This window comes from Grammomys surdaster, unplaced genomic scaffold, assembly GCF_004785775.1.
Source record: "Grammomys surdaster isolate TR1022 unplaced genomic scaffold, NIH_TR_1.0 60, whole genome shotgun sequence".
NCBI lineage: Eukaryota > Metazoa > Chordata > Mammalia > Rodentia > Muridae > Grammomys > Grammomys surdaster.
Genome location: NW_021604562.1, coordinates 3,103,007 through 3,119,193, shown reverse-complemented (window position 1 = coordinate 3,119,193; position 16,187 = coordinate 3,103,007). Strand labels below are relative to the sequence as shown.

Below are 16,187 nucleotides of genomic sequence, written 5' to 3'. Positions count from 1 at the left end.
TAATATGCTATAAATAAACCATTCTGGAGAAAAGCCTTTCTATATACTGGCAATACTTATCAGAGATCAGCTAGACCATAGTGACAGGAAGGGATTTCCATAGAGGACAGGAATAGCAGCTGGTTTTGAGATGGCACACCTCTTCTGCTCTGCTTAGAAACCATAAAGGCATTTATGTGGGGGCTAAACAGTGTACTACAGAAGCAGAAGATTGGCCAGCAGGAGCATCAATAGTGGTATCGGTCAATCCATAGAATGTAAAAGGCAAAATCTCTTTACAAGGACAAGAACTCTTAACACACACACACACACACACACACACACATAGACACGAGGGGAGGGGAAAGAGAAGGGGAGAGGGAGTGGGAGAGGAAGAGAGAAAGACAACGGCTCTTCCTAAGATAATGTATATACATAAAACAGGTTCAGAGAGATACTTGGTGTATACCATCGATGATTTCCTGTCATTCAGTAGCTTGAGTATTTTGGCATGTTGGCTGTTTTACCACTTCTTGTTAACTAGTCCTTAGTCTCAGGAACCAACTAGGTCAACTTTTATACATAGCAGGTGTTCAAACATACTGGCAACCAATAGATGGTCTTGTTCAAGAAATCAGACTACATGTATCCCTTGATTGGACCCAGTAAGTGTCTAGGAAGATGACTTCCATGTCCAGTAAAGGATATATGATCTTGACTTCAAACAGTTCCCATAACTGTTGTACCTCCCTAAAGAAAGCTTGTAAACATCTGGTAAATATGAGTCAATGGTGTAACATTAAAAACTGGCCAAAAAAGATCCAGAAAAAATTGGCCTTTCAGCACCCAAGGCTCCCAAAATGTAATGTTAAAACATCTCTGCTAGAGGGATCTCAGTAATCTGAAAAATGTCCTATCTGAGTGGCTAAACCATTATCCCCTCAACTTTAAAGAAGTTCAAGGAGTTCCCACACTCAGGAATTGCATAAGTCTTTATGTTTTTTCAAAAACAAATGTGAATGATATGGAGGTAGCATAATTTACAAAACCAACTGTAAAACCCCAAAAACAAATGAGCAAAATTGTTTTCAAATGCTAACAAGAATACTGCAAGTATCTAATAGAACTTGTTAACTTGGGCTTGCTTTTACCTGCTTTTGGATACCTTATCATTCTCATCTCTTTTCTTATCACGAGGCCATTGATAAGTTCAGGCTCTCTTTGGCCCAGTAGCATCTATTGCAAAATCAATGATGGGGTCTGGACTCATCCACTGCAGGAAAAGGAGAAAGAGATAGCTGAGCACAGCCAGGAAAGCAAAAAATGTAGCTTGTCTCTGGGCCACAATGAGAGATGAGCCTGTCCAATCTTTTGTGGATTGGCAACACAGTTTCCTTAGACACACGCTCATACACTTTTTCAGTTCTCTCTACCACGTTCTGCCACATGTAGAAAGTCTTCACTACATTGTGAATATTTTTCCGGAGCTGGCAATATCCCCGACTTCACTTGGGAAATGGCTTTTTCCAGATCTTCACACAAAGATTTTACTGAAGTCTCACATAAAATAATAAGACTTTCTGGAAGGACTTCGGGAATCCCGCCAACCTTCATGCTGACGACCTGCAAACCACAACTTGCAGCTTCCACTTTTGCCTTGCAGAATGCTTCAGTGAGAGAGGTGTTAAGAAAAATATGTCCTTGAACTAAGACATTTCTAACATCCTTGTGTTCTAAAGCTCCCAAAAGTTGCACCCTGCCATGTAGTTGGTATCTTTCCTGTACTTCTTCCAAAATGATTCTCTTTGGTCCCTCTCCTCCAATTAGGAAATGTAATTCTTGGTATTTCTGACAGAGTTCAGGCATTATACCACTAAGCAAATCAGTCCCTTTTCTGTAAACAGGTATGCTGACAACAACAGTTTTTGCACTATCATGCCTCCTAAATGGTTCTGGAGTGGTCAGTAGAATCTACAGTGTTAGGAACAATGGACACTATTTCAGGATTCAGTGCTACTCTGAGTACAGTGTTCTCCTTACTAATGTAAGAGACACAAATGATGTGGGTTATGTCACAAAGAGACACAATTAGAAGCTTGTTTGTAGGCACTGAGCTGACATCAGCAAATCCAAAAAGGGAATGGTCTGTGAAGACTGTCTGAAGCCCCATTGTCTTGGCGTGGAAGAAAGCATCATGGTCCATGGCAGAGAAAGAACTGTGAGAATGGATTATTGTAATTCTCTCCCAAATGAATACGTACCTGAGCAATGGCACACTGTGAAAGAAAGTTGTGGCTGTAGATTGGTTATACATGACTCTCAAAGGCAAATAGTAAACTTTGAGGCCATTGGTGATGTAACGGATGCCCTTTCAATTTCCATAAGCATGGGTGACAGTTATGACCTTGTGGCCCCTCTCAATGAGGCACTGAGAGAGCTGGTAAATCTGGCTTTCCACACCTCCCATGTTTGGGTAGAAAAAGTCAGATACCATGCATATATTATGGGTGGAGTTCCTATCTGTAGAAAGACTTTCAGAGCTACACGGGGAAGGTGACACTGAAGGTGACTACTGGCCATGGCTGAGGTGGTTCAGGCATCCGTTCTCAGAGCAAGCCAGTTAAGAAATGTGTCTTCTGTCACTGAATCTTGGCTTTTGTAAGTGAAGAGAGGCTGTAAAATCTAGTCAATTCTCTCTTGAGCGATACATGCTAAGCGATTGGTACAACGTTCCTACCCAAGCAAAGTAAATGACAAAGTCAAGAAGTCCTCAAAATTCTCAATCATGGCCAGTTAACTCCGTTATTAGTAGAAGCTCTAGAGGATCCTTAGACGGGGCTCAGACAGGGCTCAAGTCCCATGGCTGCCACTGTCCAGACTTACCACAGCTGTTCAACATTTCTGTTTTAGTGTCTAGATTAACACACTCCGTACCATTTTTAAAAATTTTCTTCATATATCTGCAAATTTCCTGACTTCACTTTTTGACAGATGAATACTACTCCATACTATATATGGACAACACATCCAATCATCAATTACGACATTTATGTTCTACTTCCTAGTTATTGTGACTATAGCAACAATGAATACTATTGAGAAATATTTACCAAAGAATGCTGAGTGTTTGGGTATATAACTAGGAGTTATGATATTCAGCATACCTAAATCAAAAATCCTTTTAATTTGCCTAAGTGGAGCTAGATGTTATAGTTTCTTTCCGTATTACTGCAATAAAATAGTTTGACAAAAGCTACTTTTGTGTTTTTGAGAGAGAAAAGTTTTATTTGGCTCCCAACTTCAGGTTACTGTTTTTATGACAGGGAAATCACAACAGTGGGAGGTTGAGAAAATTCATGACATTAAACACAGAGTCAAAAGCAGAGAGCAATGCATTAATACATTTTCAGCTTGCTGTCTCCACTTTATGTAGTTCAGGCAATGGTTCTCAACAAAATTCAGATGGGCTTTCCTGTCTTAAGTAATATAGTCAAGTTATTCCTCCACAGACAATGTCTGAGATTATTCTTAATTTAGACTGAGATTATTCTTAATTTCTTCTTTACTTATCATAGGTGTGCTCAGTTCCTTGCTCCCTGTGTTTCTATTAATTAATTAGTACTAACCACCATATTAGGTATTATGGAACATGCCTTATTAGTGTTTACATTATAACTAATTTTCAGAACAATTCTCTGTGATAGGGATACTTCTGTTTTACAGAAAATATAAGAATAACACATTTCCATGATTTTCAAAAAAATCAAAGAACTAGAAATCTGCAGATGAGTCTGATCACTTCATAAAGTTACCTTTCAGCCACTCTCATTTTTATAACTGTTACTTTGTTTAAAATATCTTATTGAGAATTAAAATAAGTATGATGTTAAATATTTATCATACTAACCAAAATGTAATGAAATGATAATGTTTAAAAGATTGAACTATAAAGAATACAAGTATTCTTTCATACAAGTACTCTTCCAAATGTTGATAAGGTTACTTGTCTTCTGACATATTTCTGTTATTAAACATAAAACATCCTTGATTTACATTTTTCATTGTGATATGCATTTTCACAGACATAGAGTTAAAAAAAATATTTTATAGGTAAAACTTTCATTTTTGCCAGAGTTACATTAATAATTCTTCAAATCTGTACTGAAATTCACCGATAAAGAGAAAGATGTTGGACGAAATGTGGTCATTTCTCATTGTAGCTTATTGTCAGTACACTCTGAATATTTGATCTTTCACTACAACACAAACTCTCACCTTTCACCTTCTTTTCTAGCATTTTCTTAATATACACTTAAATACTTAAAGTAAAGGCAAACATTTTGATGCAGTGTAGTATAGCATTTGAAAAATGATAAACAGCAGGAAACTGAAACACTGCCTGAAATGAACTTAAAACAAAAGATTATAAGATCATATGAAACAAAAAGGAAAGGAAAATAAAAGAAAAGTATTAATTGTAAAGCATGAGGAATGGCTATATATGAGTGTGGGAATAGGTAAGAAAATAAAGTGGAACACAAGCAGAAATATTTAATAGATTACTTAAGGAAAAGAAAATTTAGCTTCTATATTCAACTAGTGATATACTTTTTAGCACGTCTCAAAGTAATAAAATTAAAAACAAAATACACAATAAACAGAAATTTCAAATTAATATTTTATTTCTATTTATATCAACATCTAGAAATATCTGTTTTTTAACATATAAGGATAGAAAACTTAGAAAATTAAAAAAATTTCTTTACATATTTAGTATGTTATTATTTTTCAATTTATAAATTGAAAAACAGATAAAGAGCAATAAAAAGTGTGGATAAAGTTCCTTGTAACCTAGTGAGATTTAGTGGTTTCCAGTGCTATGTAGGCTATACATAGGCAAGCACTTTTGCTTTACTCTCAGTTATTAAGGTTAGTGGGTAATTAGTTGCCTTAACATAGACTGCCATGTGAGGCTGTGGGCTATGTATGAGAGGTAGCTGGGCACCTGGTCAAGCACAGGCCTTGAACCTCAGACCCTAATGGGAAGGTAGGTGTTCGGCCTTGTTCCTTGGCCCCTGGTTCCTTTCACTTAGCTTCAGCCCTCCACGTCCCCTCCCACAGAGAGGTATATGGCTATCAGTCACATAGGAACAGTCCCTCAGGCTCTTCCACATGTAGATGAGGTATGGCCAAGCTCTCAGACCAAGCCAATAGGGGTTATCTGCTGCCAGAATCTAACCCACCCCAAAACTGTATGTAAGAGCTCTATTTTAGAGAAGTAAAGGTGTACAAGAATCATCCCATTGTCCAAGAGTTTCTGTCACAAAAGAAAAAGCTGTAACACTTGGGAAGAGATCTGCTTTCCAGAAGCACCTTCAGGACCCTCCCCTCCTTGCTAGCTAGTCAACTTCTCACTGTTCCAGCCCAGACTGGCTCAGCACAGAGACACAGGTACAACATCTGGGAACAACTGGGTAGCAACAGCGGAGACGTGGGCAGAGGCAGCAGCGGAGGCAGTGGAGGCAATTCTCCCTCCCTGTTCACACTCTGTCCCTTTGGCCTGGGTCCCCACACCTGTCTGGGCCAGAGATCTTCATAGGAAGCCCTCCACAACAGGGACCCACACTGCCATATCCTCACACAATTTCTCTTTTTAAGATTTCATTTTGTAAGGGGCCTCACTATCAATTTTAAGTAATTATGGACAGCTATCTTTAAGATGAAGTTGAAAAGCAAATATAATTTTATAAGTATTGCCATTAATGAATATGGAGTTCAAAGAGTATACATTGAAATTTGTTGGTATTCTATTTTGTTATACTTATATGTACATAGAGCCTATAGAGTGTACACTCAGGAGTCATTGGAAACTCTGAGTAATGCAGAAATTAACCCCAAGGATGAAGTCCCAATTATGGTCATCTCAAGGAATCAAAGATGATATAAACATATGTGGATTGTGAAGATTTACAAAAAGGTAGAAAAGAAATACCTGAATGTATCACTTAAGTTGGAGAGATTACTTGAAAATCTAGAGGTTTGGGTGTCAGGAAAAGTTTACAAATGATTGAATTAACATTATGTATGTGATATTAAAAAGTTATATATTGTGTGTTTATAATACATTTTATCCTTTAAAAAGTATCAGTTGTCAGTCAGTGGTAACAATAACAAAATATACTTGTGTTTAATTATATGAAATACTTTCATGATTCCTGCTGCCTTCAGTAATCATGTTGACAATCAATATTCAATGTGCTCTACAGAAATCTTGTTAATGATCCTGATCCATGTCACACTACGAGACCTTGCTGATGTTGCAACAAGAGACCGTGATGAAACCCTTGCTCCATCTTGCTGCTTAAGGCAATGTTGAAGTAAGTGTTATGTGCTGCTACTGTGGTCCAGTTGGATGTCTATGACATGAAAGACAAACTGAAGGTATGTTGAAATAACTGATGATTATTCACAACCACCAAGCAACCATGTTGATGTCCATAGTCCCTGGTGCAAATGGAAACCTTGTAGTGTCCATGATCCCTGTTGTCAATAGAGACCCTGTTGAATTCCATGAATACTGCCTCTTGAGACTATATTCAGGGCAGTGATCTATTTTGCAACAGAGAACTAATACACTGTGTAAAATTCAAACTGCTCAGTGGCGGTATGTTAATGTCACAAGACCCAGCTGATATTGAGGACAAATAAGCAATGGAATCTTTACTGATGTCAATTATACATGATTCTGCCCAATTTATTAGAAGTGTTCTGCCAGCTGTAACCATTTTGATGTCCCACTGAATCCTGACAATAGAGGTTTCTGTACATAGTGTTACCTGCTCTCTGAAACTATCTTGATGTCCCTGATATGATAGACATCTTGGTAATATATATGTGTATATATATATATAATTTGCCACTGGCAAACAGGCCATGAGTGAACCATACTGCCATTTTGGAATAGTTGATGACATCAGCGATCCAAACTGTCAAAGAAAACATATTTACAACACATCTATACTGCCACTGATAACCATGTTGAGATCCAGAGTTAGTATTGTCTTTGAAGAGCTTCATGATGTATGAGATACCTCAGTCAGTCTATTATGAAGATCATTGTCAGTAAGGTTGCTTAAGGTCATAAGAAGTAAGTGAAACGTGCTGCTACTAAAGATGCCTTTGATATCCTTCATCGGACCAGCAACCTGAAGCTTTGTTGAGGTCAGTGCTACATGCTATGACATGCAATCAAGATGGAGTCCATTATTACTATTGCTGACAGAGACTCTGGTGATGGGTATGATCTGTGTTGCTTATTGAGAATCTAATGAATTTAATTGTCCATCCTTATGTACACCATCATATTTAGGTAAGTATTCTTAGCTCATATTAGAGAACAGACTGATGTCTGAGATCCTACCGATCACAAGAAATTTGGTTAATGTTCCTGGTGCATGCATGTAGCCCTTGATGTAAAACATGCAATGTACTTTGATACCTGTGATACTACCTGTATCAAGAAGTTATGTTGATGTCAGTACTGTATACTGTGACCAGAAATCATGATGGAGTCCATTATTACTATTGCTGATGTAGATCCTGGTGATTGCTATGATTGGTGTTGTTTCTTGAGAATCTAATGAATTTTTATGGCCATGCTCATGTTTATAGTCATATTGAAGTAAGTATTCTTATCTGGCCCTGGAGATCAGATTGATGCCTGAGAACCCACCTATCACAGGAAATTCAGTTGATATTCCCGATGCATGCATGTAGCCCCTGATGTCGATCATGCAATGTACTTTGATGCCTGTGATACTACCTGTAAGAAGAAGCTATGTTGATATCTGTGCTTCATGCTCTGACCAGCTGTCATGGTGTGTTGGGAGCTTATTCTTAGCCGAAAGTGGCTATCATCTTTACAGCCATCTCGAGCCATATACCCTGACAAGAGACTTGTTTTCAACAGCCCACAACAGCTGAACATGCTCTTATAAACATCTTGTTACACTGTTTAGTGCCCCCAGTTTCAAGGTGCATGTGATATCCATGGCTACAAGGCACGTGACATAGTGCCTTCAGTTGAGCTTGTCCACAAGGGCAAGTCACGTGGTAAAGGGTATAAACACTCAGGATTTCCTTTCAACAATAGAGACTTGACCAGACTCTGTCTTGTATCCATCTTTTGTGTCTCTCGCACCTCTGTCCCCACTCTCTCTCACTCTTGCTAGATCCTGACCTACAGACTGGAGCAGCAGAATGGGCCATTACAAAGTAGCAGAATGGGCCATTATAAAGGAATGGGCCGTTACAATGATGGAGTCCATTATTCCTATGGCTCATGGAGGGAGACCTTGGTGATGGCTATGATTCATGTTGCTGCTTGAGAATCTAATTAATTTCACTGTCCATATTCATACCCATGGTCATATTGAGGTAAGTATTTTTAGCAGGCACTGGAGATCAGATTGATGTCTGAGATCCTACCTGTCACAGGAAATTTGGTTGATGTTCCTGATGCATGAATGCAGCCCCAATATGGAACAAGCAATATGCTTTTATACCTGTGATCCTACCTGCAAGATGAAGCTATGTTGATGTCAGTGTTGGATGTTGTGACCAGCAATCATGATGGAGTCCATTATTTCTATTTATTATGGATACCCTGGTTATGGCTATGATTAGTGTTGCTCCTTGAGAATATAGTGAATTACAAGATCCATACTCATGCCCACAGTCATATTGAGGTACATGTTCTGAGCTGGCACTGGAGATCAGATTGATGTTTGAGATTTTACCTGCAACAGGGCATTCATTTGATGTCCTTGATGCATGCATGTAGCACCAGATAACAACTATGTAAGGAACTTTGATTCCTTTGACTCTACCTTTAAGAAAAAGCTATGTTGATGTCAGTGATGTATGCTATGACCAGAAATCATGATGGAGTTTGTTATTCCTATTTCTGATGGAGACCCTACTTATGGCTATGATCTGTGTTGTTGTTTGAGTCTGATTCATTTGAAGGGCCATCCTGATGTCTGAGATCATATCAAGAAAGTATTCTTAGCTGGTATTGGAGATCAGATTGATGTCTGAGACCCTATCTGCCACAGGAAATTCTGTTGATGTGATGCATGCATATGGCCCCTGCTGTCAACTAATTATCCTTCCTACCTCCAGAAGAGGTAGTGATGTCAACAATCTGACCCACCACTAGAGAAGAGATTTATGATCATAATTTCTTCTGCCCTCTGAATCAATGCTGATATCACTCATATATGCCTGTCAACAGACACCATGGTCCATATTGCTTTTGGGAGTGTTGTTGTCAGTGATCACACATGCCACTGGGAACCATGTTAATATCAGTAATCCAAAAGGTCTGCATATATCATGATGATGTCAATCATCCATGCTTCCTCCAGTAGCCATGTTGAAAATCATACTCTGTAATGATTCTGAAGAAATTGTTAATGATATGGATCATTGAGGCCAGGAGAATCTTCAGAGAAGTTAAAGGTCAATACTGTTTCCTCACTGTCCATGATACTTCAGGCTTCCTGAAGCTATGAAGTCCATAATCCCAGCTGCCTCGTGGGACCACATTAATATGAGTGTCTCCAACTGTGAATGGAATTGATGTATGCTATCCATGCTTCTGCCCAATTTATGTGAGTGTACTGCCATCTGAAACTATATTGATATCATCAGTTTCTGTCACTAGAGAAGAGGATTCTGTAGATCGTCCTACCTGTCCCCTGAAAAAGTCTTGATATGTCACATATTTCCTGGCAACAGACACAGTGATATATCCTAGATCCATGATGCCACAGGTGGCAAGGTCATCAGTGATCCTGACTGCCACTTTGGACTTGATTAAAGACATTTGTGATCCCAACTGTGAAGGAAAATGTATTGTCATCACTCATCCATGATTGCACTGGCAAACAAGGTTGATATTAATAGTCAGTGTTGTCTTTGAATAACTCCCTGATGTTTGCTATCCTTTAGCCAAAAGAGTCTATTGTGAATGTCATGATCAGTAATGCTATCTAAGTTTGTCATGAAGTAAGTGATGTGTGCTGTTACTGGAGATGCCATTGAGGCTTGTGATCATACTTGCATCCTGAAGCTATGGCTATGTTGGCATCTGCTACATGTTGTCACCAGCATGTGATTCCATGATAGAGTCCTTTGTTCCTATTTCTGATGGATGTATTAGTGATGGCTATGATCTGTGTTGCTGCTTGAGAATCTGATAAATTCCAGGGTCCATACTCATGCCTATGGTTATATTGAGGTAAGTATTCTTAGCTGGCACTGAGATCAGATTGATGTCTGAGATACTACCTGTCACAGGAAATTCAGTTGATGATCCTCATGAATGCATGCATGCAGCACCCAATGTTGAACATGAAATATGCTTTGATACTAGTGATCCTACCTGTAAGAAGAACCTATGTTCATGTCTCTGCTATGTGTTATGAGCAGCAATCATGATAGAGTCCGTTATTTCTATTTCTGATGGAGACCCTGGTTATGGCTATTTGTGGCTACAATTAGTGTTGCTGCTTGAGAATCTGATAAATTCTAAGGTACCTGCTGATGCCAGTGGCCATATTAAGGTAATTATTCTAAGCTGACACTGAAGACCAGATTGATGCTTAAGATTCTCCCTGCCACACATTGGGACTGCATAAGGGTATTCTGGTTCATAGCTGGGCATGTGTCTAGAACCCCGAGACTCTGAGTGAGAACTGGCAGGAGTTCGGCATGCCCTCAGAAGCCAGGGTCCTGAAAAGCAGTCTAGTCTCCATAGAATTACATTGTTCAGTCACATAGGCCAGCCATTACAGCCCCTCTCAAAGTACACAGGTAGAGGGCGTGACTAGAGGCCTTAGGCTCTAGGGATTTACATACTAATGAAGGCCAGAGGGTGGAGCAAATTAAACATGCCTCCCCAGATCCTCCTTCAATCCTCCCCCTTTCTCCCTCCCTATTTAACTCAGGACTGGCCTGAGTTTTACCAGAGTACATCCAAATCCATCCACCATCCACCATGACAACAAACCTTTCTGGAACCAAGGACTTCTTTGTGTCATTGTAGCCTGCTACCACCAAAGCCTCTAGGCTGCTGGAACCTTAGATGTTCCTCCAGCGTGTGGGACGCACCGCAGCATGGAAAGCTTCTGGGACTTCCTCTACCACTGCGGCCCTCTAATTTTTCCCCACACCACACAATTTTTTTTGGATGTCCATGATGCATGTATGTAGAGCCTTCTGTCATCTATTTAGTGTACAAAATCTTGACTGCCATGAAAAGAGGTAGTTATGTCAGAGATCTATCCTGCCACTGGAGATGATATCTATGATCCTAATTTTTTTTCTGTCCTATGAATCAATGCTGGTGTCAATGATATACACCAGGCAATAGACATCATGGTATTCTCCAAGATCCATGGAGCCAATGGTAACCTTGTCAGTGATCCCAGGTGCCCTGGGAACCATGCTAGTACCACTAATCCAAAGTGCCTGCAGAAACTAGGTTGGTACTAATCACCCATGCTGCTGAGAGTAGCCAAATCCATAGTTGGTATTACTTCTGAAGACATTGTTAATATCAAGCATTCCTGAGACCAGCAGAATCTAGGGTGAAGTTCAAGGTCAATGGAGCTGACTCAGGTTATGTTGAGATGCTTTTTTTGAGATATGTTATGTTGAAGTCATAGAGTGGAAAACGACAAAACTGTATGTCCATGAGAATTTAGGCCTCCAGCAGCCATGATGTCAGTGACCCTGATACTGCTTGTGATCACAATAATAGGAATGTCTCCAACTGTTAAAAGAATTTTTACTGATGTCAGTATTCCATACTTCTGAACAATTTAAGTGTCCTGAAATCCATAAGTATTTTGATATAACGATGCATTCTTCCACTAGAGAAGATATTTCTGTACATGGTCATACCTATCTTCTGAAACTAGTCCCTGATACCACCTGGCAACATCCACCAAATTATGTGGCGTTGACCATGTAATGTATAAGGTCCTTACTACCACAAGAAGAGGTAGTGGTGTCAAGAATCTATCTTAACACTGAAGAAGAGACTTATAACCATAATATCTTCTGCCCTCTGAATCTATTTTGTTGTCACTGACATATACCTGGGGCAACAGACACAATGGTATTGACAAAGATCCATGCAACCATTGCCAACCTTGCCAGTTATCTCTGCTATCACTGGGAACCATGTTAATATTGCTAATCCAAGGTACCTGCAGGAACTAACATGATGCCAATCATCCCTGATGCTTCTAGTAGCTATATTGAAACCCATAGACCATGAGGCTTCAGATGAGATTATTAATGTCAAGGAATCCTGAGGCCAGCAGAGTCTCACATGAAGTTTAAGGTCAATACTGTTGCCTCAGTTCATGCTGAGTTCTATGCTCTATGTTATGTTGAAGTCACATATATAATGGCAACAGACAGCATTGTATGTTCATGAGATTTTACATCTCTAGCAGCCATGATGTTAGTGATCAATGCTGCCTCTTGTGATCACTTTAATGAGTGTCTCCAACTGCCAACATAATCTTTACTGTTGTCTGTTATCTATGCTTCTGCTCAATTTATGAGAATTTTCATGCCATCCAAACCCATACTGATGTCAGGAACATCCTGCCACTAGGAAAGAGGTTTCTCTACATAACCCTACTTCTCCTCTGAAACTATCTTGATATGTCTAATATTTTGAGGTTACATATGTAATGCCATCCGAACTTGTGTGTCCATGAGACAGCAGGTGTCTAGTAGCCATGGCACTGATCACTACTGCCTCTTGGGGCCACAGTGATACAAGTGTCTCCAACTACTGATGTGTGGGAATGTGATAGGATGGCTGGTTTTGGTAGAAGCACTGGCTGGAAATAGCCCAGAGACCCAACAGATGTTGATTGCCTGTGAGGGATGGGCATCTATTCCCCTGCACTCACAGAATCCAGGCTCCTAACATGCAGCATAGATCTCCATTAACCTGTACTGTTCAGTCACATAGGGCAATGCAGCCCCTCCCAAGGAGCATAAGTAGAGGGTGTGACTACAGCCCTCAGGCCCTAAAGAGATTTAAATACTAATGAGATGCCTGAAGGCCAGAGGGTGTAACTACAGCCCTCAGGCCCTAAAGAGATTTACATACTAATGAGATACCTGAAGGCCAGAGGGTGGAGCCAATTAAGCATTCATCCACAGACCCTCCCCCCTTCTCCATCCCTACTTAACTCAAGTCTACCCTGAATATCACTGAAGGTGTATCCAGATCCATCCGCCATGAAAATAAACCCCTTTGGAACTGTGGACTTTCTCGTGTCTTTGGGGCCTGCCATGGGAAAACACAGAGAAGGCCTTTAATGAGCCACTGTAGCTGCAGCCATGTTCCATCACTGATTCGAGGTGCCTGCAGAAACCATGCTGATGTCACTGATTATTGCTTCCTGTAGCCATGCTTAATCCCACAGTCCATGATGCTTCTGATGAGATTGTTAATGTCAAGGAGCCGTGAGGTCAGCAGAGTCTACAGTGATGTTTTAAGTCAACACTACTGCCTCAGTTCATGTTGCATTACATGTTCTGAGATATAGTATATCAACGACATCACATATAGGGTGGCAACAGACACTGTTGTATGATCATGATACTTTAGGGCTCCATGGTATTTCACTCCTCCAACAGCCATGTTAGTGATCCCTCCTGCTTCATGGTACCAAATTGATGTGAATGTCTCCAACTGCCAATGGAATCATTACTGGTGTCTTTTATCCATACTTCTGCTGAATTTATGAGCTTTGTCTTGCCATCCATAACCATTTTGGTGTCATGTCAAGATGCATCTTACCACTAGAGAGGAGGTTTCTGCACATGCTCATACCTGCCCTCTGAAACTATCTCAATGTCCTTTGTACCTCTTGGCAACAAAAGCACTGATATATCACAGATTGCTGCTGCCACAGTCAAACAGGTTGGCAGTGATCCCTACCCCCATTTTAGATCATATTGATGGCATCAGAGATCCCAAAAACCAAGGGAAATATATTGATGTTACTCATCCATGATAACCATGTTGAGACCCACAGTCAGTGTTGTCTTTGAAGAGCTCTGCAATATCTGTGATCCCATAGCCAGAAAAAAGTCTATTATGAAATTCATGGTTAGTACTGCTGTGTATTGTCATCATGACGTAAGTGCAGTGTGCTGTGTTCTGCTACTGGAGTTTGGTGGCTGTGATACTACTTGCAACCTGAGCTATGTTGATGACAGTGCTGGATGCTGTGACTAGCAGTCATGATAGAGTCCATTGTTCCTATACCTGATGGAGACCTTAGTGAGGGGTATGATCTGTGCTGCTGTTTGAGGACATGCTGAATTCTAAGGTGTGTACTGACACTTGAGGTCATATCGAGGTAAGTGTCCTGAGCTGACAGTAGTGAACAGATTGATGTCTGATATCTTAACTGCTACATGAAATTTGGTGGATATATCTTATGCTTGTATGTAGCCCCTACTATAGACCACGAATTCACTGATAGATACATCATGGGAAGTGACACCATTGTATTTCTAGTTGAGATGGCACAGGCAGCCATATTGTCAGTGATCCTTTCTCCCACTTTGGACCACATTAATATTAGTGATTACAACTGTTATTGGAACCTGTACTGATGAAAGTGATGCATGATTTTGCCTCCTGTGAGATTATTGTTGAGAAGTATACTCTCAGCAGCGGTAACCAATTTGATGTAAGTGATCCATCCTGACACTATAGATGTACTTTTTCTTTACTATAACTACCTTCCCTGGGAAACTACTGTGATGTTCCTGATACTTACTGGCAAAAGACACCATGGTATGTCCAATATCTCTGTTGCTACAAACAACTAGGATTTTAATGATCCTTATTGACCAGAATATGATATCAATTTTTATTAAGAGAAATATATTGATGTCACTCATTTATTGTGCCATTTTTAACCACATTGGTATCCGTAGTCAGTGTTGACTCTGAAGAGCTTGGTAATGTTTATGTTCACTGTGGCCATAGGTGTCAATTTTGAAATTCGTGGTCAGTATCCATAGTTTCTATTTCCTAATAAAACCCTATTGATGACAATGATCTGTGTTGCTGCATGAGAACAGGCTTAATTACAAGTTCCATACTGATAGGTATGGTCATATTGAGTTAAGTGTTCTTGCTTACACTAGGGATCATATTAATGTCTGAGATCCTACCTGCCACTAAAACTATGGTAATATCTCTGATACATGCATGTATTTTCTCTTTTTAGACCTTGTTATAAACAATATTTTTGCTGCTATCAGAAGAGCTATTGGTGGAATTGAACCCACCTGCTACTGGAGAAGAGGTGTATGTCCATAATTCTTTCTACCCTCTGAATCTACACTGAAGTCAGTGCTACAGCTATCAACAGACACCACACTTATATCCAGGATCTTTGCTGCCAATGACAAACATTATAATAGTAATTTGTACAGCCCCTTTGGGCCAATATGCTTATATCAATGATCTCAACTGCCAACATAAATACAGTGATGTCACTCATCCATGCTGCTACCTGTAACTATGTTGATATCCATAGAAATTTCTGCCTCTGAAGAGCTTGATGATGTTTCTCAGTCTTGTTGCTAGAAGAGTCTATCTTGAAGTTCATGGTCAATACTGCTTCCTAAGTCATCTTGATTTAAGTGTAGTGTGCTGCAACCAGAGATGATTTTGATGTTTGTGACCTGACTTGCAACCTGAAGCAATGTTGATGACAGTGCTTTCTGGTGTCCTCAGTAATCATGAATGTGTTTATTATTCCTATTAAGACATAACATGACACAAGAATGTATGAAATGCCTATGATATATACATGTAGCCCCTGTTGTTGACTATATTATATATAAGATCCTTACTGCAACCAGAAGAACTATTGATGTCAATGATCCATCATGCCAATGGAGAAGATGTTGATGTTAATATTCTCTCCTGCCCTCTGAATCTATGTTGAGATCAATGATATACATAGAAACAGACATTGTGATTTTATCTAAGATCCATGCTGCCACAGGCAACCTTGAAGTCTGTGTTCCCTGCTGGAAGTGAGTATGAGGCCAATATCACTACTCCAAAGCATCTTCAGAAACTA

General features: G+C 39.8%; 1 pseudogene; it reads right to left on the bottom strand.

Annotated features, from left to right (window-relative positions):
- Window positions 1–1,126: 1,126 nt before the first annotated feature.
- Window positions 1,127–13,717, bottom strand: LOC114618986 (annotated as a pseudogene).
- Window positions 13,718–16,187: the final 2,470 nt, after the last annotated feature.